Here is a 24,625-nt window from a genome sequence, read left to right as displayed (position 1 = left end):
CTCATTAATCCTAACATGTTCTAGAACCTAACCATCCCAATCTGATATCTCCTGCTGTAATATATTGCTCCTTTGTGAAGATCAGAAATGTTCATTTATGACCTCACCCATATCCTCTGGTTCCACACACTGGTTGTCCCTTTGGTATCCATTAGGTCCCACTCTTTCCCTGGTAATCCTCTTACTCTTAATACAGTTATAAAACGACTTCAGGTTTTCCTTAATCCTGCCTGCCAAAGATATTTCATGGCATCCTCTTGCTGTCTTAATTTCTTTTTAAAGTGCCCCCCCAACACTCTATACTTCTGAAGGGCCTTTCCTGTTTTTAATGCACTGTACCTGACATGTGCTTCCTTTACTTTTCTTAACAAAGATTCTTGACATCCCTTGACATCCAGGTTCCCTGGACCTGCTGCCCTTACCCTTCACTTGTAAAGAACACCCTGGCCCTGAACTCTCACTATATTACTTTTAAACGTCTCCTACTTCCCAAATGTAGACTTACATGCAGTTGGCTGCTCCCAGTCTGTTTGCTAGATCCTGTCTAATGATATTGAAATTGGCCTTCCCACAGTTTAAATTTTTATCTTCTGCACTATCCTTATCCCTTTCCATAATGGCTTTGAAACTTGCACAGTTTTGGTCACTATCCCCAAAATGTTCATCCACTTGATACTTCAACCAATTAAGCAGCTCCATTCCCTAGGATTAAGTCCAGCCCTACCCTGTGTCTAGTTGGACCATCTCCCGACTGGCACAAAACTTCTCCTGGATGCACTTTAAAAATTCCACCCCATCTAATTCTTTCACAAAAGGCAATGTTAGCTGAATTAGTTGAAATTCCCGATAACTATAACTCTATTCCTCTCACACCTCTCTATGATGTGCCTGTATATCTACTCCTCTATCTAACTGTAACTGTTGGGAACCCTCCAGTATAATCCCAGCAATGTAATCAGCCTTTCTTATTTCCAAGCTGTACCTAGACGACCTTATTTGAAGAACATCTCAAGAATCCTCCCTCATTCCTGCAGTGATGGTTTCCTTTATCAATAGGGGCAGTAATCCCAGCTCTCTTACATTCCCCCCATCACACCTGAAACTTCTACACCCAGCTCCCAGTCTTCTCTTACGAAAGCCATGTCTGTGATTGCAACAATATCATATTCGTGGATGTTTCACTGGAGTCAAGGTCCCTAAGAACTGTAAAGGTAAAAACAAGGACTGCAGATGCTGGAAACCAGAGTCTAGATTAGAGTGGTGCTGGAAAAGCACAGCAGGTCAGGAGCATCCGAGGAGCAGGAAAATCAACATTTCGGGCAAAAGCCATTCATCAGGAATAGAGCTAAGAACTGTATCTAAGAACACATCCAGGTTTAAGATGGTTAGGTGGAGTTTGAGCTGAGCCCATCTGCTTCAGGTCAGCTGCACACTTTTTCTCACTATCTCCTTTTCATCTTCCGATCCTCATGGGGAAGCCAGAGTGATGCTGGTGGTGACTCCTGCTCCTGACTCCTAGGCCCGATGTGTGGACTCTTGCAATAGCAGTGATGGTGGGTTGGGGACTCTGAGCTGTGGTAGGCCCAGGGTGGGGACCTTACAGAGGCCTTGCATAAGTCCTGGAGCTGTATTTGGGACCCTGGCCTATTTAGGTCCTGGAGCTGTGTTTGGGACCCTGGCCTATTTAAGTACTTTCTTTTTATTCTTTTGTACCTCAAAATGGCACCTGTTTGTGGTCACAGAACTCTTTCACTGTGTCTCACTAGATATATGTGACAATAAATCATTCATTCATCCATTTATTCATTCATATTCCCACATGTTGATCAATGTTCCAAGTTCATCCACCTTCCCAGTCGAGCTCCTTGCATTAAAGTATATACAGTTTAGTCTCACAAACTTTGAACAGTTTAGCTTTCCAGACCTTTCTTCTCTGCCTACTGGACTGTCCACATATTGTTCGCTATCTGGTTGGATCTTGCTCTCAACTTTACATCTACCTCACCCCGTCCACCTGCTAAATCAGTTTAAAACCTTCCCTACAGCATGAGCAAACTTCCTAGCAAGGATATTGGACCATTCTGGTTCAGGTGCAATCTGTCCATATATTGCACAGGTCCTACCTACCCCAAAAATCAGATATCCCTCTCTCTGCCTCTCTCTCTATGCCTAACAAACTATAAACTTCAAAAGAAAAGGTTATGACACTCTGCCTCCCTCCCATTACTGCTCCCTCAGTCTATAAAGCTGGTTCCCAAACAGCCAATCCTGTTATCCTGCCTCACTTTATGAACTCTGGAGCTCTGCCTCTGGACTTTGTGATTATTCCACCCGCTCCCTTTCCCTCTCCAACTGAGCTCAGTCCGCTCCCTCTCCATCTCCCTCTGGCACTGCGTCTGAGCTTGATCTGTTCCCTGTCTCAGAAAGAGTCACTGGACCAAAACGCCAACTTGAATTTGTCTCCACAGATGCTGCCAGACTTGCTGAGTTTTCCAGCAATACCTATTTTTGTTTGTGACCCACATCTGTAAGGCCCTCCAAGATTCTGACCTAGGCAGTACTGCCCACACCCTGTGTAGTAATCCCATGGTAGAATTATCATTCATTTTGAGAGTAAAACAAAAATCTGGGTCAGAAACAATGTACAGTTTTATGAATAAAATCAATTTTGGGGGATGTGATGACAAAGTGGTATTGTCATTGGGCGAGTTGTAGTGATTGTAATGAGGCCAGCCAGGTAGGCCTCATAGAATATGACTTCCCTGAACGGGGTTGTTAACCTGGTCCAGTCAGCGAGCCCGGGCTGACAGATATAAACAGGAGAGTCAGAGATTCTGTTCACTCATGAGGGAGATGAACCAGTGTCAAGTTCTATGCATGTGTACATAAAGGATGACTTAATAACACAAAACTGACCTTGGTGGAGTTACTTCACTAGTAAGTCCAGGTTAGTATTCTGTGAACATGGTAAAAAGGTAAAAACTTTTCCTGATGAAGGGCTTTTGCCCAAAACGTCGACTTTACTGCTCCTCGGATGCTGCCTGACCTGCTGTGCTCTTCCAGCAACACTAATCCAGATTCTGTGAACATGGGTTTGAACCCCACCATAGCAAATGATAAAATTTGAATCAATGAAAAATCTCTTACTAAAGGCTAGCATAATAGTGACCATGTAATTCTTGCTGAATGTTGTAAAAATCCATCTGGTTCACTAATGTCCTTTAGGGTAGGAAATCTGCCATCTTTACCCGGTCTATCCTACATATGACTCCAGACCAACAGCAATTTGTTTGGTTTTTAACTACCCGCTTGAAAAGCTCCGAGAATGTCACTCAGATCAAGGAGAGTTAGTAATGGGTAACAAATGCTGGTCTAGCCAGCTTTTCCACATCCCGTGAATGAACTTAAGGAAAACAAGCATGCTAAACTTAAATAAGGCTAATTATTTAAGAAATGAGGGCAGAGTTTGCTGGGAAATTAGTTTAACAGAAAAAAAAATTTGAGAAACAATAGCAGACATCTAAGAAAATTACTCACACCAAAGATATATCCCATTGAAAAAGAAGAATTATTCAAAGGGGATAAGCCAACAAGGAAGTTAAGATAGCATTAGATTGAATGAAAAAAAAATACAATGTGGCAAAGATTGCTGCTAAATCAAGGAATTGGGAAAGTTTTAAAAACCAACAAAAGATGACCAAAATAATGTTAATTGCAAGGTTTGTGAAGGTTTGTAGCTCAGGTTGAGGTTTAGGGGTGTTAATGAGGGAGAAAATAAACATTGAAAATAAACTAGCAAGTAATTATAAACAGGATAGTAAGAACTTGTTTAAATGCTTAAAGAGGAAAAGAAAAGCCAACCTGAAGATAGATATTTTAGAGAATGAGACTCGGGAAATAATAATGGGAAAGCAGGAAATGGCAGAGCAGTTAAATAAATACTTTTCATCAGTCTTCATGGTTAAGGACAATAACATTCCAAATTAATAAATAATCAAGGGGCAAAATTGGATGGGTCAAGGAAAATGAAGACAATAACTATCACTAAAGAAAAATTACCAGAGAAATTAATGGGGCTAAAGGCCAATAAGTGCCCTGGAGCTGATGGGCTGCATCCTGGGGAAGAAGCTACAGGAACCGTGGATGCACTGGTAGGAGCATAAAACAGATAATAAAATTTTCTTTAGATGTTACAAGAAGAAAAGCATTAACAAGATGAGTGTAATTCCTATAAAATTGAGACTGGAGAATTGATAATGGAAAATAAAGAGATGACAGATGAATTGAACAAGTATTGGTCTTCACTGTAAAGGATGCAAGTAATATCTCAGAAATACTGTAAATGAGGAAATGGAAGAGAGAGAGGAACTCAAGAAAATTGAATCTACCAGGGAAGTGATACTGAGTAAACTGTTTACTTTGTGAGTTGATAGTTCCCAGATCCCAATGGACTTCATCCTCAGGTGTGAAAATAAGTGATCAGTGAGAGAGTTGATGTATTTTGTTTTTAAATTATCCAAAATTCCCTACATTTTGGTAGGATTAAGAACAAAGAACAAAGAAAGTTTACAGCCCAGGAACAGGCCCTTTGGCCCCCCAAGCCTGAGCCGATCCAAATCTACTGTCTAAACCTGTCGGTCAATTCCTAAGCATCTGTATCCCTCTGCTCCCCACCTACTCATGTATCTGTCCAGATGCATCTTAAATGAATCTCCCATGCCTGCCTCTACCACCTCTGCTGGCAATGCGTTCCAAATACCCACCACCCTCTGTGTGAAGTATTTACCACGTGTATCCCCCTTAAATTTTCCACCTCTCACCTTGAAAGCATGACCTCTCGTTATTGAATCCTTCACCCTGGGGAAAAAAGCTTGTCTCTATCCACCCTGTCTATACCCTTCATGATTTTATAAACCTCAATCAGGTCCCCCCCCAATCTTCTTTTTTCTAATGAAAATAAACCTAACCTACTCAACCTCTCTTCATAGCTAGCACCTTCCATACCAGGCAACATCCTCGTAAACCTTCTCTGCACCCTCTCCAAAGTGTCCACGCCCTTTTGGTAATGTGGCGCCCAGAACTGTACAAATATTCTAAATGTAGCCGAACCAATGCCTTGTACAATGTTAACATGCCAGCTCTTAGACTCAATACCCCGTCCAATGAAGGCAAGCATGCCTTCATTGCTATTAGATTCAATTAGATTGGAAGACAACAGATGGAAATCAGAAAGCAGAAAACTACAGTTAGCTTCATATCTATCAGAGAGAAGGTAATCAGGCAGAGTCAACATAGTTTTATGAAAAGGCAAATTTGTATAAATTCTTTTTGGCTTTCTTTGATGTAGTAATGTGCTGAAGTTAAAGGGAAAACCAGAGGATATACTGTACTTGGATTTTCAAAAGGCATTTCATAAAGTGCCACATCAAAGGTCATTTTAAAAAATAAAAGCTCATGGTATATTGGGTAACATTATTAGCATGGATTACCTAACAAAAAACATAGAATCTCTACAGTGCAGAAAAAGGCTGTTCAACCCATCAAGGCTACACCAGCACGCTGAAGACCATCCCACTCAAACTTAGCCCCTTTCCCTATCCCCATAACTACCATGGATAATCCATCTAGCTTGCACATTCCTAGACACCAAGGGGTGATTTTCCATGGCCAATCGACCTAACCTGCATATGTTTGGACTGTGGGAGGAAACCAGAGCATCCAGAGGAAACCAATGCAGACATTGGGAGAATGTGCAAACTCAACACAATCAACCAAGGCTGGAATCGAACCTGGATCCCTGGTGCTGTGAGGCAGCAGAACTGACCACTGAGCCAGGAGAAAGTGAGGACTGCAGATGCTGGAGATCAGGGCTGAAAAATGTGTTGCTGGAAAAGTGCAGCAGGTCAGGCAGCATTCAAGAAGCAGGAGAATTGATGTTTCGGGCATAAGCCCTTCTTCAGGCTTATGCCCGAAACGTCGATTCTCCTGCTCCTTGGATGCTGCCTGACCTGCTGCGCTTTTTCAGCTACACATTTTTCAGCTCTAACCACTGAGCCACCATGCTGCCATAAAGAGTAGACATAAATGGCCCATTTCTGGTTGGCAAGCTATTGATTAGTGTGTCACAGGAATTAGTGTAGTGGCCTATTGGAGTTAGGCAGGTACGTAAAGAAAAGGACACAATCTGGTAAATAATAGTTTTACTGAAAGGCAGAACAGGCCCAAGAGGTTGAGGGGCCTATTCCAACTCCTCATTCATATGTTCACATCGGACCAGCCATGTTCAGTTTACATTCATAGACTGAAGCTTTTAATTGAGTTTACATGTTGACAGACCCAATTGACATAATTAATTACAAGACATTGACGCATTTATGTTCTTACGACATTAATTATAGAGCCTTTAAATATTTGAGCTATTCATATAATTCAGGTATCTTGTGTGGTAATGTTTGAATGTTTGTCCGATAATTATTCAAGGTTTATACGTCAATGGTTATTTGTTTTACATTTTATTGGCCTATTAAAAATATAAAAACACACACTATGATATTGAGCTGTGAAGATGATTTTCTCAAGCCTGTTTTCTACTTTCCTGAATATGCTGCAAACGTATTTGATAAACTTGATCTCACCCTTAGTCAGAACCTTCAGTCCATCATAACTCTTAACACACTCAATTTCCCAAATGTTATCCTGTCATAACCTTGTGTAATCCTAACACTACCCATTGCATTGTGTCATATTATGTGTGTTTATCTGACTGTAATGTTTATCCTTTTAACGTTATTATTTTCTAATTTATTCAATGAATCACTGTGGGGTAATTTAACTTGTTTTCTTTATTTCGCTGTTTTATATCTAAGATTTGTATCTAAGATGGTGCTGAGGGGTGACATTGTAAACTTTTCACTGTATTCTTGTACTTGAGTACACGTGACAATAAAACTTAATCCTAATTCTATTATTATGTCATCTCTTCCTCCACTATCTCCCCAAAAGACTCTGACTTCATTCACAGCAGACTATCTGAAAACTCTCTGCTCTCTCCGAGGCGATTAGGAATTTGAGCTCACCACACCAAGCTGAGTGATTGAGCAAATGCATATAAGATGCAGTATAATGGTACACTGACCTTCATGGCTTCATACCTTCGAGTAATAGAGATGTACAGCAAGGAAACAGACCCTCCGGTCCAACTTGTCCATGCTGAATAAATATCTTAAATTAATTTAGTCCCATTTGCCAGCATTGGGCCCATTTCCCTCTAACCCCTTCCTATTCATATACCCATCTAAATGCCTTTTAAATGTTGCAATTGTACCAGCCTCCACCACTTCTTCTGGCAGCTCATTCCATAAACGTACCACTCTCTGTGTGAAAATGTTGCCCTTTAGGTCCCTTTTAAGTCTTTTCCCTCTCACTTTAAACCTATGCCCTGTAGTTATGGAGTCCATGAGCTGGGATGTCTTGCTGCAATTATACAGGGCACTGGTGAGGCCACACCTGGAATATTGTGAGCAGTTTTGGCCTCCTCATCTGAGGAAGGATGTTCTTGTTATAGGGGCAATGCAGTGAAGATTTATCAGTGATTCCTGAGATGGCAGGGCTGATGTATGAAGAGTTAAATCGATTAGAATTATATTTGTTGGAGATCAGAAGATTGAGGGGGAGTTTCATAGAAAGTTATGAAATTCTAACATGGAAGATACAGGAAGGACGTCCCCAGTGGAGGTGAGGTCCAAATCCAGGGCTCACAGATGAGATGAGGAGAAGTTTCCTAACCCATCAATGCTCTGTACTCAATCCCCATGCAGTCCAAATCTGCTGGCTTCCCACCATGATGTTAATGCTTCACGTTTTATGATTGCACAGTGGCTCAGTGGTTAGACCTGCTGCCTTACAGCACCAGGCTCAATTCCAGCCTCAGGGGACTGGCTGTGGAGGTTGCACATTTTCCCTGTGCCTGTGTGGGTTTCCTCCCATAGTCCATAGGTGGGCATGTTAAATTGTCTGTAGTGTCTGATGTGCAGACTAACTGAATTAGCCATGGGAAGTTTGAGGATCAAGTGGGGACTGGGTGGGATGTTCTTCAGAGGGTCAATGTGGACTCGATGGGCTAAATGGCCTTTTTACCACATTGTAGGCATTCTAAAAAGAGTGGTGAGCCCTTTGAATTTGCTCCAACAGAAAGCAGTTGAGGCCAAAACATTGTATGATTTCATGAAGAAGTTGGATATAGCACTTGGGGCTGAAGGGATCGAAGTATATGAGGGAAAAAAAAGTACAGGCAATTGAGTTGGATGATCAACCATGATCATATTGAATGGTGGAATGGGCTGAATGGCCTCAGGCTCCTATTTTCTATGTTGCTCCAATTTTTGGGAGCAATGAGGAGAGAGGGAGAGAGGAGCGGGGGCTGCCGGGAGGTACGATTCCCATTGAAAAAAGACTTACCTTGAGGGTCAGGCCTCCATTTTTCAGGAGCAGTGAGGAGAGAGGGAGAGAGGCCGCAGGAAGGCAAATGACTACTTTGAAAACTTACTTGGAGAATAGGCAGAGTGCATGCTGAGCAGGAGCAGACATGGGACTGCTGGGTAAGTGAGGTAATATATCTGGGCAGTTGCATCACCCGAAACACTACTCGGGTACTGTCTCCCACCCATCCTCCTCCTCTAACCAAAAGAAAATGCTCTGTGCGCCAGATTGGTAAGGTAACTAGTTTAATTTTTTTTAAATTCTTTATTTTGCAACAGTCTCATTGGTAATTTAGAATAGTGGGAATGGTGGTGAGGGCAGTTGAATGTTCCTGCTGCAGAATGTGGGAGGTTAAGGGTCACCACTGGTGTCCCTGCTGACTGCATCTGCAGGAAGTGCACCCAACTCTAGTTCCTCGGAAACTGCATTAGGAAACTGGAGCTGAGCTGGATGAACTTCGGATCATTCAGGAGGCTAAGGGGTTATTGAGAGGGGTTACAGGGAGGTAGTCACTCCTCAGGTACATGAAGGCAGATGGGTTACAGTCAGGGGACGGAAAGGGAACCGGCAGGCAGTGCAGGGATTCCCTGTGGCCATTCCCCTCAACAACAAGCATATTGTTTTGGATACTGTTGGGGGAGGACAACTTACCAGGGGAAAGCAGTGGGGTACAGGGCTCTGGCACAGAGTCTGTCCCTGCTGCTCAGAAGGGAAGGGGGGAAAGGAGCAGAGCATTGGTCACTGGGGACTCTGTAGTTATGGGGACAGATAGGAGGTTCTGTGGGAATGAGAGAGACTCACGGTTGGTGTGTTGCCTCCCAGGTACCAGGGTTTGCGAAGTCTCGGATCGTGGTTTCAGGATCTTTGAGGGGGAAGGGGAGCAGCCCCAAGTCATGATCCACATAGTCCCTAATGACATACGTAGGAAAAGGGATGGGGATTCAAGGCAGAAATTCAGGGAGGGAAGGTGGAAGCTTGGAGCTAGAATAAATCGAGTTGTTGTCTCTGGTTTGTTACCTGTTCCACGTGCTGGCGAGGCAAAGAAAAGGGAGAGAGAGAAGTTGAACACGTGGCTACAGGGATGGTGCAGGAGGGAGGGTTTTGGATGCCTGTATAACTAGGGCTCTTTCTGGGGTAGGTGGGACCTCTACAAGAGGATAGTCCATACCTGAACTAGAGGGATACCAATATCATGGGGGAATATTTGCTAAAGCTCTTCAGGAGGGTTTAAACTAATTCAGACAGGGATGGGAATCTAAATTGTAGTTCTCGTGAGAGTTGAGAATAGGGAGGTCAGAAATGAGGTTTCAAGGTCACAAGAGAGCACCAGCAAGCAAAAAGGTGCTTTGAAGTGTGTCTACTTCAACGCCAGGAGCATCCGGAATAAGGTGGGTGAGCTTGCAGCATGGGTTGGTACCTGGGACTTCGATGTTGTGGCCATTTCGGAGACATGGATAGAGCAGGGACAGGAATGGTTGTTGCAGGTCCCAGGATTTAGATGTTTCAGTCAGAACAGAGAAAATGGTAAAAGAGGGGGAGGTGTGGCATTGTTGGTCAAGGACAGTATTACAGTGGCAGAAAGAATGTTTGAGGACTTGTCTACTGAGCTGGTATGGGCTGAGGTTAGAAACAGGAAAGGAGAGGGCACCCGGTTGGGAGTTTTCTATAGGCCTCTGAAAAGTTCCAGAGATGTAGAGGAATGGATAGCAAAGATGATTCTCGATAGGAGTGAGAGTGACAGGGTAGTTGTTATGGAGGACTTTAAGTTCCCAAATATTGACTGGAAATATTGTAGCTCGTGTACTTTACATGGGTCAGTTTTTGTCCAATGTGTGCAGGAGGGTTTCCTGACACAGTATGTAGACAGGCCAACAAGGGGCAAGGCCACATTGGACCTGGTACTGGGTAATGAACCTAGCCAGGTGTTACATTTGGAGGTAGGTGAACACTTTGGTGATAGTGACCACAATTTGGTTATATTTACTTTAGCGATGGAAAGGGATAGGTATATACCGCAGGGCAAGAGTTATTGCTGGGGGAAAGGCAATTATGATGTGATTAGGCAAGATTTAGGATACATTGGATGGGGAAGGAAACTGCAGGGGATAGGCACAATTGAAATGTGGAGCTTATTCAAGGAACAGCTACTGCATGTTCTTGATAAGCATGAACCTGTCAGGCAGGGAGGAAGTGGTTGAGTGAGGGAGCCGTGGTTTACTAAAGGAGTTGAATCTCTTGTCAAGAAGAAGAAGAAGGCTTATGTTAGGATGAGATGTGAAGGCTCAGTTAGGGTGGTTGAGAGTTACAAGTTAGCCAGGAAGGACCAAAAGAGAGAGCAAAGAAGAGCCAGGAGGGGACATGAGAGTTGTTGGCGGATAGGATCAAGGAAAATCCTAAAGCTTCCTGTAGGTATATAAGGGATAAAAAAATGACGAGAGTAAGATTAGAGCCAATCAAGGACAATAATGGGAAGTTGTGCGTGGAGTCAGAGGAGATAGAGGAAATGCTAAATGAATATTTTTTGTCAGTATTCACTCTGGAAAAAGACAATGTTGTCGAGGAGAATACTGAGATACAGACTACTGGACTAGATGGGATTGAGGTTCACAAGGAGGTGGTGTTAAACATTGTGGAATGTATGAAAATCCTTGGCCGGATGGAATTTATCCTAGGATTCTCTGGGAAGTCAGGGAGGAGATTGCTGAGCCTTTGGCTTTGATCTTTATGTCGTCGTTGTCTACAGGAATAGTGCCAGAAGACCAGAGGATAGCAAATGTTATTCCCTTGTTCAAGAAGGGGAGGAGAGACAGCCGTGGTAATGATAGACCAGTGAGCCTTACTTCTGTTGTGGGTAAAGTGTTGGAAAAGGTTATAAGAGATAGGATTTATAATCATCTCGATAGGAATAAGTTGATTAGAGATAGTCAACATGATTTTATGAAGGGTAGGTCGTGCCTTACAAACCTTATTGAGTTCTTTGAGATGGTGACCAAACAGGTGGATGAGGGTAAAGTTGTTGATGTGATGTATATAGATTTCAGTGAGGCGTTTGATAAGGTTCCCCACGATAGGCTATTGCACAAAATACGGAGGCATTGGATTGAGGGTGATTTAGCAGTTTGGATCAGATATTGGCTGGTTGAAAGAAGACAGAAGGTAGTGGTTGATGAGAAATGTTCATCCTGGAGTCCAATTACTAGTGGGGTACCACAAGGATCTGTTTTGGGGTCACTGCTGTTTGTCATTTTTATAAATGACCTGGATGAGTGTAGAAGGGTGTAGAAGGATGGGTTAGTAATTTTGTGGTCAGTGCAGTTGTGGACAGTGCCGAAGGATGTTGCAGGTTACAGAGGGACATAGATGAGCTGCAGAGCTGAGCTGAGAGGTGGCAAATGGTGTTTAATGCAGAAAAGTGTGAGGTGATTCACTTTGGAAGGAACAACAGGAATGCAGCATACTGGGCTAACGGTAAGATTCTTGGCAGTGTAGATGAGCAGAAGGATCTTGGATGTCCATGTACATAGATCCCTGAAAGTTGCCACCCAGATTGATAGGGTTGTTAAGAACGCATACGGCATGTTAGCCTTTATTGGTAGAGGGATTGAGATTTGGAGCCACAAGATCATGTTGCAGCTGTACAAAACTCTGGTGCGGCCACACTTGGGGTCATGCATACGGTTCTGGTCACCGCATTATAGGAAGGATGTGGAAACTTTAGAAAGGGTTCAGAGGTGATTTACCAGGATGTTGCCTGGTATGGAGGGAAGATCTTATGAGGAAAGGCTGAGGGACATGAGGTTATGATTTGGAGATGCCGGTGTTGGACTGGGGTGTAAAACGTTAAAAATCACACAACACCAGGTTATAGTCCAACAGGTTTAATTGGAAGCACTAGCTTTCGGAGCGCCGCTCCTTCATCAGGTGATTACAGTCCAACACTGGCATCTCCGAATTAAGATTAACCTAACCTACACATCCCTCAATTTACTGCCATCCTTCATTGTACTAATTTCCAGGTGCTTGTCCAGCAGTCGCTTAAATGTCCCTAATGTCTCTGACTCTACTACCACCACTGGCAGTGCATTCCACGCACCCACCACTCTCTGGGTAAAAAACCTACCTCTGACATCTCCCCTAAACCTTCCCCCAATGATGACCCCTCGTGACAGCCATTTCTGCCCTGGGGAAAAAGTCTCTGGCTATCTACTCTATCTATACCTCTCATTACCTTGTACACCTCTATCAAGTCACCTCTCTTCCTTCTCTCCAGTGTGAAAAGCTTGAGCCATAAGACGAGCCCTCCAGTCCCGGCAGCGTCCTGGTAAATCTCCCTCTGCACCCTCTCTAAAGCATCTACATCCTTCCTATAATGAGGCGCCCAGAACTAGACACAATATTCCAAGTGTGGTCTAACCAGGGGTTTTATAGAGCTGCAGCAAAACCTCACGGCTCTTAAACTCAATCTCCCAGTTGATGAAAGTCAAAACACCATACGCCTTCTTAACAACCCTAACAACTTGGGTGGTACCTTTGAGGGACCTATGTACATGGACCCCAAGTTCCTGCTGTTCCTCCACACCGCCAAGAATCCTGTCTTTAACCCTGAATTCTGCATTCAAATATGACCTTCCAAACTGAATCACTTTGCATTTATCCAGGTTGAGCTCCACCTGTCACTTCTCAGCCCAGCTCTGCATCCTGTCGATGACTTGTTGTAGCCTGCAACAGCCCTCGACACAATCTCCAACACCACTGACATTTGTGTCATCAGCAACTTACTAACCGCTCCTTCCACTTCTTCATCCAAGTTATTTATAAAATCTACAAAGAGCAGAGGCCCAAGAACAGATCCGTGCGGGACACCACTGACCTCCAGGCGGAATACTTTCCATCCACTATCAATCGCCGTCTTCTTTCAGCCAGCCAATTCTGCATCCATTCAGCCATATAGAATCCCTACAGTGTGGGGACAGGCCATTCAGCGCAACAAGTCCACACCAACCCTTTGGTTACGTTTAGTTTAGCGGTAGAAAGGGACAGACACATGCTACAGGGCAAAAGTTATCAATGGGGGAAGGACAATTATAATATGATTCGGCAAGAATTAGGATGCATAGAATGGGACAGCAAAATGCAGGGGATGGGGACAATCGAAATATGGAGCTAGTTTAAGGACAGATGTTGCATATCCATGATAGGTATGTCCCTGTCAGGCAGGGTGGAAATGATAGGGTAAGGGAACAGTGGTTTACTAAAGAAATTGTATCTCTTGTTAAGCGGAAGAGGGAGGCTTATGTGAGGCTGAGGTGAGATGGTTCAGATGAGGCAATGGAGAGTTACAGAGTAGCTTGGAAGGATTTAAAGAGAGAGTTAAGAAGGTCGTGTCTCACAAATCTCATTGAGTTTGTGGAGAAGGTGACCAAGCAAGTGGATGAGGGTAGGGCAGTTGACGTGGTGCACATGGACTTCAGTAAAGCCTTTGGTAAGGGGGGACATGAATAGTCTTTAACAGGTAGAATAAAGGAGAACCTAAAGCTTTCTATAGGTATGTGAGGAATAAAAAGATGACTAAGGTAGGAATAGGGCCAGTCAAATTCTGAAGTGGGAAGGTGTGTGTGGACCCTGTGGAGATCAGAGAGGTGCTAAATGAATATTTCTCATCTGTTTTCACTCAGTTAAAGGAGAATACTGTAGAGGAGAAGACTGGGCTATTAGACTTGAAAGGATTGAGGTTAGTAAGGAGGAAGGTGTTATCAATTCTAGAAGGATTAAAAGTAGATAGGTCTCCTGGGCAGAATGAGATTTTTCAGAGAATTCTCTGGGAAGATCGGAAGGAGATGGCCAAAACTTTGGCCTTGACCTTTGAGTTGTCATTGTCGACAGGTTTAGTACCAGAGGATTGGAGAATTGCAAATGTTGTACACTTGTTCGAGAAGGGCAGTGGAGATGACCCAGGTAATTATAGACCAGTGAGCCTTACGTCTGTTGTAGGAAAGGTGTTGGAAAGGATTACAAGAGATAGGATTTATAATCATCTAGCAAACAATAATTTGATTGGACATAGTCAACCTGATTTTGTCAAGGGCAGGTCGTGTCTCACAAATCTCATTGAGTTTGTGGAGAAGATGACCAAGCAAGTGGATGAGGGTAGGGCAGTTGACGTGGTGCACATGGACTTCAGTAAAGCCTTTGGTAAGGTTCCACATGGTAGGCTATTGGAGAAAATGCAGAGGAATGGGATTGAGGGTGATTTAACAGTTTGAATTAGAAACTGAAAGAAGGCAGCGAGTGGTGGTTGATGGAAAATATTCAGCCTGGAGTCCAGTTACTAGTGGTGCGCCACAAGGGTCTGTTTTGGGACCACCTCTGTTTGTCATTTTTATAAATGACATGGATGCAGGCATAGGTGAATAGGTTAGTAAGTTTGCAGACGACACTAAAGTCGTTGGAGTGGTGGACAGTGTGGAAGAATGTTACAGGTTGGATAAACTGCAGAACTGGGCTGAGAGGTGGCAAATGGAGTTCAATGCAGATAAATGTGAGGCGATTCACTTTGGGAAGAAAAACACAAAGACGGAATACTGGGTCAATGGAAATATTCTTGGTAGTGTGGATGTGCAGAGGGATCTTGGTGTCCAAGTACATAGAACCCTGAAAGTTGCCACCCAGGTTGATAGTGCTGTTAAGAAGGCATACGGTGTGTTAGGTTTCATTGGTAGAGGGATTGAGTTCCGGAGCTGTGATGTCATGCTGCAACTATACAAAATGCTAGTGCAGCCGCACTTGGAATATTGTGTACAGTTCTGGTCGCCCCATTACAGGAAGGATCTGGAAACATTGGAAAAGGTGCAGAGGAGATTTACCGGGATGTTGCCTGGTCTGGAGAGAAGGTCTTATGAGGAAAGGCTGAGGGACTTGGGTCTGTTCTCATTGGAGAGAAGAAGGGGATTTAGTATAGACATACATGATGATCAGAGGATGAGATAGGGTGGACAGTGAGTATCTTTTTTCCTAGGATGATGATGTCAACTTGTACGAGGGGCATAGCTGTAAATTGAGAGGTGATAGATTTAAGACAGATGTCAGAGGCAGGTTCTTTACTCAGAGAGTGGTCAGGGCGTGGAATGTCCTACCTGCTAATGTAGTTAACTCAGCCACATTAGGGAGATTTAAACAATCCTTGGATAAGCACATGGATGATGATGGGATAGTGTAGGGGGACGAGCTGAGAATAGTTCACAGGTCAGTGCAACATCGAGGGCTGAAGGGCCTGTTCTGCGCTGTATTGTTCTATATTCTAAGAGTAACCTACCCAGATCCATTCCCTTCCCCCATTACTCTACATTTACCTCTGACTGATGCACCTAATCTACACATCCCTAAACACTATGGGCAATTTTAGCATGGCCAATTCACCTAATTTGCACATCTTTTCAATTGTGGGAGGAAACCAGAGCACCCGGAGGAAACCCATACAGACACGGTGAGAATGTGCAAACTCCACACAGACAGTCGCCTGAGGCTGGAATCAAACCCAGGTGCCTGGGGCTGTGAGGCAGCAGTGCTAACCACTGAGCCACCGTGCCGCCCCAATCCTGATCCCCTTGCAGCCAGGTCTTCATGATGTCCACCACAGCATACTTACTAATTTTGATCTGGCCAAGTTTCCTTGATTCCTTATACTGTATGCAGATATAACACCCTCAGTCCTGTATTAACCGTCCCTCTTCTCATTGTCATTTGTTTCTCCAGTGTGCTTCAAGTTTGATTGCTGGCCCTTTCCATACACTCTGTCCTGGTTGTGTCTGTGCTGGAGATTTTAATCACCTCTCCTGAGTTTCTGCACTCTTACCTCCTCCTTTAATTCGGATTTTCTAATTTCTCCTATAACTGATTTCAATTCCCTAATCCTTCCCACCGTTGAACCCTTTAGCCATTAGACTTTGGAAAATCTAATTAAACAGATCCACTCGCTCCCCTAATTCTACCACGGTTTCTGTAAAATCCTTGATAACAGCATTTTCTCCACTGCTGACATCAGAGTCACTGGTCTATAAAACTCCATTCTCCCTACCTCCCTTTTTAAATACTGCGAATACATGGGTTACCCTCCCATCTGCAGGAACTGTTCTAGCATTCCTGTGTCTAGGGCCACTTCAAGTCCTCTGGGATGCAGATTCCCATTCCATGAGGATTTATTCAACTTCAATCGCAACAATTGCACAAAATCATTTCTGGACTGATGACAGATTTGCTTCAGTTCCTCCCTCTCACGAGGACTTGTGTTCCTCAACACAAGGGATGTAATTTGTATTCTCCACTGTGAAGACAAGTGAGAAGAAGGAATTTAGTTAATCAACTATTTGTTTTGTTCTCCATTATAAATTCCATTATTTCTGACTTCAGAGTGAACGAAGAGAGTCAAAGGCAGTGACCACCTGGGAAGTGAAACAAGAGGAGAAATGACCCTACCACAGCCGTGTGAGCCAGCATTGACCTACCACAGCCGTGTGATCCAGCACTGACCCTACCACAGCCGTGTGAGCCAGCACTGACCCTACCACAGCCGTGTGAGCCAGCACTGACCCAACCACAGCCGTGTGAGCCAGCACTGACCCTACCATAGCCGTGTGAGTCGGCACTGACCCTACCACAGCCGTGTGAGCCAGCAGTGACCCTACCACAGCCGTGTGAGCCAGCATTGACCTACCACAGCCGTGTGAGCCAGCACTGACCCTACCACAGCCGTGTGAGTCAGCACTGACCCTACCAGAGCCGTGTGAGCCAGCAGTGACCCTACCACAGCCGTGTGAGCCAGCACTGACCCTGTACAGCTCGCTGCCTCTGCTGTTTTGTTTGTCCCTGTATCCCATACTTCCTGAACTTTCTGAATGAACATACCATTGGGAACCTTCTCAAATGCCTTACTGAAATCCCTATAAAACCACATCCACAGCTCGACCTTTGTCAACTTGTCTTGTCTCATCCTCAAAGAACTCACTAAGTTTTGTGAGGCATGACCTGCCCCTCCCAAAGCCATGCTGATTATCTTTAATCAAACTATGTTTTGCCAAATATTCATAAGTCCTGTCTCTTCGAGTCCTTTCCAGTAACGTGCATACCACGGACAGAAGACTGACTGGTCTGTAATTCCCTATTCCCTTTCTTGAACAGAGTAACAACATTTGTCTCCCTCCAATCATTCGGTCCTACTCCCGTGGAGAGTGAGGATGCAGAGATCATCACCAGTGGCACAGCAATCTCATTCACTGCTTCCCAAAGTAATATTGGATATAATGGTCCAGCCCTGGGGACTTATCTATCTTGATGCTTCCCAGAATTTCCAACATATCCACTTCCTTAACATCAATCTGTTCAAGCCTATAACCTGGTCCATGGTGTGCTCACTATCAACAAGGTCCCTCTCCCTAGTGAATACTGAAGCAAAATAAAAACTCACTTCAGGCCTCCCCCACTGTTTCAGACCCCAGACACAAGTTCCCACCACTATCCCTGATCGGCCCTACCCTCTCTCTGATCATTCTTTTATTCCTCACGTAAGTGTAGAACTCCTTTGGGTTGACACCATCTCTTCTAAAGATACCGAGAGCCTTGGCCACTCATCAGAATGTCATATCCTGGCATGGGCACTTGAGATACACAAGTGACCTCAGTATAACCTCTCAAATGTATTGAATCTGAGGATCCTACTTTTGTTTCCTCCTTTTTTAATTCGTTCACAGGGTGAGGGCGTTATTGGCTACGTCAGCATTTATAGCCCATCCCTAATTGTCTAGAGGGCAGTTAAGAGTAAAACACATTGCTGTGGGTGTGGAGTCACATGTAGGCCAGGCCAGGGAAGGATGGCGGTTTCCCTCCCTAAAGGACATTAATGAACTTGAGGGTTTTCCCAATAATTGGCAATGGATTCATGATCATCATTATTCTCTTAATTCTAGATATTTACTGAATTCAAATTCCACCATCTACCATGATGGGGTTCAATCTCGGGTCTCCAGAACAATATCTGGGTCTCTGGGTTAACAGTCCAGTGATAATGTCACTAAACCATTGCCTCCCCTGTTTGCTAATTCCTCAATATTTAGTGGACTGATCAAAGGAGTTTAGTCTCTCTCAATTGTGAACTGAAGACCCAGAACATAATCTGAAATTCTCACATATTCAGGTAGAGCTACTGCCCTGCTTCAATTCAAAACAGGAATAAGATGCCCTGAAACTGGAACAGTAAAGTACCCAATACAGTTGATGATGCATTTCCAACAAACATCAAATACAATTCTGGATCATAATAAGCCAGAAGGGTTGGTGAAATTTACACCTCTATGATTCTTTCAAATGTCATTCATCAGGCTTTGTTTGCACTGAAATGCAATCATGTTCAGATCTCCTTCCTGACTTGCTGCAATCATGGGACCTGTGTCCAGAGACATTCTTTAAACACAACCTTGAGATAATCAGTTCTATTAAACATATAGTACAAGCAACATTGTGCTTGTTGAACAGGTAACAATCTTTCTCTCTCCACCAGGCCTCGTTTTGCCTGAGCAGCTGACATAATGGTTTGTTGCTAAGCTGGATAAAAATGTTCCCAGCTGATGATATATCCTCAGAACTTGCTCAAGCTTGGTGACATTTTGAGGTGGTGGAAATTCTTTCATTGCTCTGGTTCCAAGCCGCTCATCAGTTTATATACCTCAGTCATGTCCCCTCTGATTCTCCAGCATTCCAAGGAAAGCAACCCCAGTCTGTCCAATTTCTCTTCACAACTCAAACTCTCCAGCTCAGGTAACATCTGGAAAATCTCCTCTGCATCTTCTCTTCTGCAAACACATCCCTCCTGTAATGTGGATTCCATAACTGTACACAGCACAGCTGTGGCCAAATCAAAGTTTTGAGCAGTTTCTGCATTACCTCCCTGCTTTTTATCTCCATGTCCCTACTCATAAAGGCAGCTATCCTGTACATCTTCTTAACCACGTCATTTACCTCTCTCAGTACCTTAAGGGACTGGTGTACATGCACACCAGGACCCCTCTGATCCTCAGTGCTTCCTAGGAACCTACTATACATCCTTAATTGAAAATAGGTGTAACTATTTTCAAAGCAGTTCGGAGAAGGTTCAAAGGAGAAAGTGAGGGCTGCAGATGCTGGAGATCAGAGCTGAAAATGCGTTGCTGGAAAAGCGCAGCAGGTCAGGCAGCATCCAAGGAGCAGGAGAATCGATGTTTCGGGCATGAGCCCTTCTTCAGGAAGGAGAAGCCCTTCTTCATCCTTGGATGCTGCCTGACCTGCTGCGCTTTTCCAGCAACACATTTTCAGCTCAGAGAAGGTTCACTCAATTTTTTCCTGGGATGACAGATTATCTTATGAATAAAGGTTCTGTGTCTTCAGTTCACAACTGAGAGAGACTACAATCCTTTGATTAGTCCACTAAATATTGAGGAATTAGCAAACAGGGGAGGCAATGGTTTAGTGGTATTATCACTGGACTGTTAACTCCGAGACCCAGGTATTGTTCTGGAGACCCGAGATTGAACCCTGCCATGGTAGATGGAGGAATTTGTTATCTATTTATTGCAGTTTCGAAGATGACCTTAAACTGCTTCATCAGTGACCTTCCCTCCATGATAAGGTTAGAAGTGGGGATTTTTACTGATAATTGTACAATGCTCAGCACCATTCAGGACTCCTCAGACTACGGCAATCCGTGTCCAAATGCACCAGAGTTAAAAATCACACAACACCAGGTTACAGTCCAACCGGTTTATTTGGAAGCACTAGCTTTCAGAGCGACGCTCCTTCATCAGGTGCTTTGAAAGCTAGTTCTTCCAAATAAACCTGTTGGACTGTAACCTGGTGTTGTGTGATATTTTTTAACTTTGTCCACCCGAGTCCAGCACCGCTCCTCCACATCAAGTGCAGCAAGACCTAGACACTTTTCACAACTCCCACATTCTGCAACCCCTAAGACCTGAACAATTGACAATGTCGATTATTTATTCATCATCAGCCCCACCCTCTTCCAGGACCTACCCAAGCAGTTATGTGATCTTGCATCACCTCATCCGATGTTGTGTGACGTTAACCCTATGCTTCACACAACAGCCAACATGGCTGAGAACAGCAGTGCAGAGTCACATTCATCAGCTTCATGTGCATCGGCAGAGCTTGCCTGTGGCTGATTGGCCCCTTCTCCAATCAAAAAAGATGCACTGAACAAAGACCCCTGTCCCCCCAATCTGAAATTGATTGCTTGCTGTGTATCCATTATCTGTCCAGGAGAAAGGGAGGTCTGGAGATCAGAGACGAGAGTGTATTGCTGGAAAAGCACAGCAGGTCAGACAGCATCCGAGGAGCAGGAGAATCGACGTTTCAGGCAAAAGCCCTGCATCAGGAAAGCCCTTATCGGATGCTGCCTGACCTGCCATGCTTTTCCACAACCATACTCTTGAAGTCCATTACCTTATGTAAATGGAAGGATGCCAGAGGTATGCACATTACTACATGACTGAAATATTAGATTTCCCATATTTTAAGTGCCCTGGGACATCACTCAGCGATGTTTTGTAAAATAATAAATGCTTACAATTTTCTTTGAGCAAATTCCTGCCTGTGGCATTTAATCTATTTGACTTGTCATGCAAACTGCACTCTGCATAATTTATCTTTGAACTCTGTGAATGAGCCAGTAATCAGGTTTGACTTGAAAATGCAATGTTCCAAATGGTGGCATCTTTTCCCTGTGTTTGCAGACTCTGGTCTTGGGAGATGACGTTTGCAGGGAAATACCATAGTGTCAGTGGAATCAATTTGCCATTTCCTGCAATTGTGTTTTGAAAGTGTGAGTTTTCTTCAACACGTCATAAATATTTTTTATTAAAGGTGTATCTCTATTATTACCCAATACCCAGTTCATTCCAGTGACATGGTTTAGCTAACCTCTGGTTGAATTTCAGCTAAAAATTGCATTTTTACATTTCATGTGATGTGGGTGTTGCTGGCAAAGTCAGCATTGTTCTCCCATCCTTAATGAGCCTTAAGCTGAGTGTCTCACTGGCTTCTTTCAGGTGCTACGGTGGGAATTGAACTCCTGTCCACAGACCTTAAGCCTGGACCTTTGGATGACTGATTCAGTGACATTACTGCTATTCCACTGTCGGCTCTGTCCAAGTGTGAGCTGTGAGAAACTGAAATAAACAGCAAACTGGTTGGACATAACCTCCATTCAAAGTATTTATTGACTCTGTTGTACTCAGTCAAGTTATAAACTTGCCTTTAAAAACCACCATTTTAATGTTGGAAAACCTCTCAAAGGTGCTTCACATCAATGACAGCAGGAAGGTGGGGGCATTAAGAGAAGCACATTAGAAATGTTTTGGGAGGATGTTGTGAGTTACTGCAGCGGGTCAATAGATTAGAGAGCAGATACAGATGGTCACACAGGAATTCTAGGTCCTGCTGCTTTTTCATTGTGACTGCTGGATTAACATTGAATCTGTTTTATATACAGAAGCTTACTGTCATTAACCTTTGCAAACTGAAACTCTAGCACCTGGAAAATGTAGTGGAGCTTTAGTAACTGAGACATCCCCTCAGTTCATTTTGAAATCCTTCATTTTGTGTCAAAGAAAGAGGACAGATCAGTTTTACTGATCTCACTGTTGAAACTGACTTTGAAAAGAATCATTCAGTTTCACTCTGCCTGTCTTCGTGTCTCTTCTCTCAGTCTTGGTCTTCCTCTGGCTTTCTTTCTCTCTCACTCACTGTCACTATATGTTTTGCCATCATTCTCTCCCACTTTCTCCCTCTGTCATTCCCAGTCATCTATCTGTCTCTCTCTATTTCGTACACTGCATCTTTCTGTCTCCCTGGATTTTCTACAAGTCTCTATTTCCCTCTGTCTCTCACGGTCCATCTTCCTACCTGCCAACCTCTGTCTCACGCACTAACTCTCTCCATCTCTTATCTCTGTCAGTCTTTCTCTTTTTTCTGACTCTCTCTGATTCCCTGATCTTTCCATCTATTTGTCTCCCTCTGTTTTGCCCACACTTTGTCTTCCCTCTCCCTTTGTCACTGCCTTCCTCTCTATTTCCCCCACCCCTTTCATTATGTCCCTCCGTTTTCTCTCTCTCACTCTCTCACTGTCTCACTCTCTTTTACTCACTGACTTTCTCTCTCGCTCTCACACTGTCTCTCATTGTTTTTCTGCATCTCTCTCACTAGCTTTCTCCATTTCTCTCAGTCTCCATCTCTCTGTCGGTCTCTGTCTCTCACTGTCTCTCTTCATTCTCCTCACTCCCTCATTATTTGCTGCATCTTTCTGTCTCACTCTCTTTATCTCTCTCTCTCTCTCATTGGCTTTCCCTCATTTTCTCCATCTCTCTATCTCTCTTATTGGCTTTCTCCAATTCTCTCTCTCTGTTCAGAGACTGCAGACCTCTAGCACCCAGCTTCTGTCACATGAGGATTCTGAGTAGGAAGACAGTTTAGTAACAATGACAAATCTGAAGAGATCCTCAAACACGCCAATGCATGCAGCAAAGTGTGGGACTGTTATGATAATACCATCATACCAAAAGGAAGTATCTCTGCTTATAGCAAGAATGTTGAATTTCTGCTCATTGTATTGGGTAAATCCTAATTATGGGAATTACCCTGTAAATTCAATGGGATTTTGCTTTAAAAAATTGATTGGAATGCCAGTTTTCACACACTCATTGACACACTCAAACTATCACTCTCTCACACTGACACACTCGCAATGATATATACTCATGTCGACACACACACTGAAACACACTGGCTCCAACACATACTCATAATGGCACAAATATTCACACTCACACACACAAACACACACACACTCACACAACACATATTCCTCACAGAGGCACACAGGCTCTCACACCCACTCAGACTGATACTCACAAACTGACGCGCACACAGGCACCATCCTGCCCAGCTCTGTTCTCGACTCACTAAGTCAGCCCCCGAAAATTGATTTGCTATTCTAAATTTCTGTGTGTCATTCTCCACCACTATCCTGAACCTTATGATACAAGATCATTCACCTGAACCAGAGTGGTACCAATATCCTGGGGGAGGAGATTTGCTCATGCTCTTTGGGTGGGTTTAAACTAATTCAGCTCGGGGATGGGAACCTAAATTGTAGATCGGGTATAGAGGAAGTTGAGAGTAGGGAGGACTGAAATCAGGTTTCAGGGTCACAAGAGGGCACCCGCAAGCAAGACGTTGGTTTGTAGTTGTCTATTTCAATGCCAGATAGCAGCACTGAGAGCAGCAGGGAGGGGGATCTGAGACAGACAGACAGACAGACAGACAGCACCGAGAGCAGCAGGGAGGGGAATCTGAGACAGACAGACAGACAGACAGACAGCACCGAGAGCAGCAGGGAGGGGGATCTGAGACAGGCAGACAGCACTGAGAGCAGCAGGGAGGGGGATCTGAGACAGACAGACAGCACTGAGAGCAGCAGGGAGGGGGATCTGAGACAGACAGACAGACAGACAGCACCGAGAGCAGCAGGGAGGGGGATCTGAGACACAGATAGTAGCACCTTCATGAACATTGCATGTTGCCTGAGATATCTCATGAATTGGGAATGTCTTCAGCTTCAGAAACCTGAGCGTTAGGTTTTTGGATCTGAAACAGTAGCTGGAGTCACTGTGGTGTGCCCATGAAGCTGGGAGGTACATGCATAGCATTGGGAACAAAGTAGCCATATCACCGATTAGGATTAGCCAGGGAGAGAATATGATGGCATGAAGTGATGGCCTAGCGGTGTTATTGTTCAACTATCAATCCTGAGACCCCAGTAATGTTCTTGGGACTTGGGTTCAAATCCCACCACTGCAGATGGTGAAGTTTGAATTAAGTAAATAACTGGAATTAGGAGTATAATGGTGACCATGAAGCCATTGTTAATTCTCAGGCAAAACCCACCTGGTTCAGTAATGCCCTTTAACGAAGGAAACTGCCATCATTACCTGGGCAGGTCTACATGTGACTCCAGGCCCACTGCAATGTGGTTGACTGTATGGCAAAGTATTCGAGGAGAAAGTGAGGACTGCAGATGCTGGAGATCAGAGCTGAAAATGTGTTGCTG

The sequence above is a fragment of the Chiloscyllium plagiosum genome, chromosome 17 (assembly GCF_004010195.1).
Source record: "Chiloscyllium plagiosum isolate BGI_BamShark_2017 chromosome 17, ASM401019v2, whole genome shotgun sequence".
In the NCBI taxonomy this organism is placed as follows: domain Eukaryota; kingdom Metazoa; phylum Chordata; class Chondrichthyes; order Orectolobiformes; family Hemiscylliidae; genus Chiloscyllium; species Chiloscyllium plagiosum.
This window is presented reverse-complemented; position numbering follows the sequence as displayed.